This window comes from Poecilia latipinna, unplaced genomic scaffold (assembly GCF_001443285.1).
Source record: "Poecilia latipinna isolate Pla-1442-1.1 unplaced genomic scaffold, P_latipinna-1.0 Scaffold1, whole genome shotgun sequence".
NCBI classification, from domain to species: Eukaryota; Metazoa; Chordata; class Actinopteri; order Cyprinodontiformes; family Poeciliidae; genus Poecilia; species Poecilia latipinna.
Genome location: NW_015112617.1, coordinates 1378748 through 1380237, shown reverse-complemented (window position 1 = coordinate 1380237; position 1490 = coordinate 1378748).

Genomic DNA, 1490 nt, shown 5'->3' with positions numbered 1-1490 from the left:
GTATACATAAATACATGTATGTATGTATGTATGTGTGTATGTGTGTGTGTGTGTATACACACACATATGAGCTGCTCAGTGCCTGAGCACTTATCTGTGTGTCTGCCGGTGCTGATGATCCATCTGCCCGTCGCTCCATGTCCTCCTGCCAGCACACTCAGCCTCCATCTCTTTGTCTTCATGGTTCCAGGCGGCCAATTGGCCGCCCACCTCTGGCTCTTCGGTGGTCCAGTCTGCGCTGTTGCAAGCGTCTGGACTGGCCACAACTCCTTGACAATGATTCTGTGCGGGCCATGTTCCACCCACTATCTTTGTTGTTGATCAGTTGTCACTTTGACCCCAACGCTGTATTCGTCCTGTCCTTCTGTGGCCTTTTTATAGATGAAGATGTACCCATTGCTGCAAATGTCAGCTCCACAGACGATATTAGCCAGTGATACCTGCTCATCCTCTGCCTTAAACACCAGCTCTCCACACATCAGATATGTGCAAAGGCTGCTGGTGTCAGAAGTTGTTGCCTGCTTCCAGCAAATGACTGAGGACAGATGGTATATCTGACTTCCAGTTTTTACAGGAACTTCAAGGGCTGGTTCAGGTACCACAGGATGTCTGATATCGTCTGGACTGTCTGGCCATGGCAGTGTCAGGGTCATCACATCTGTACCATTTAAGAAGCAATCACTCTTTATGTTGGACTTGCAGGTGCCACAATTTTCTGAAATCCTATTCCAATATCTCCCTAGAAGACTACATGTAGTGTCACCTTGTTGTTCCTTTGGAAGAAGAATGACAGGACCAAAGCTATGAATAATTTGTGAACACTTCTGACATCGTTCACAACAGTCAGCTGTGTACAGCTTACAGTCTGTGGTGATGCCATACTGGACCAGTTAGGGCGACATGTAAAACATCAGGACTCCTGGCTTGTCCTGATGTTTTACATCCCTGATCTGCAGAGTTTCAAGGAGTTCATTCTGAACTGCAAAGACTTCATGTGGAGGAAAGTCTCTACCTGGATGGTGGATTGCTTCAAAGAAAAACCTTGCAAGCAATGGTGTCTCTGCAAAAAGATCAGCAATCTCCTGAGGAAACTGAGCCACAGTTTCCTCAGTTCATCATGAACAGTTTCCTCAGTTCATCATGAACTTGACAACGGTCAAGTTCATGACGCTTTGCGTGGTGGCATTCATCCAACAATTGAAAAATGATTTGGAAAATTTGCAGAAATACATAGCTGGGTCAAGATTGACATCCCTGTGGACGAAATCTTGTGTTATTTTGATTTCCATCTTCAGAGTTTTCTTCTGAAGAAGATGATTCCTCTGACGAAGAAAGCTCATACACTTCTCCAAAATGTTCCCACATATTTTCAGCATTTGAGCTTCCCGAACGACCTTCCTCATCCTTAGAGGACGCATCCAGTTCTTCAGCATCCATGCTGTAAATATGGTCAGGGTCATTTTGAGTGTCATTGTCTGAGCTTTCTTCAT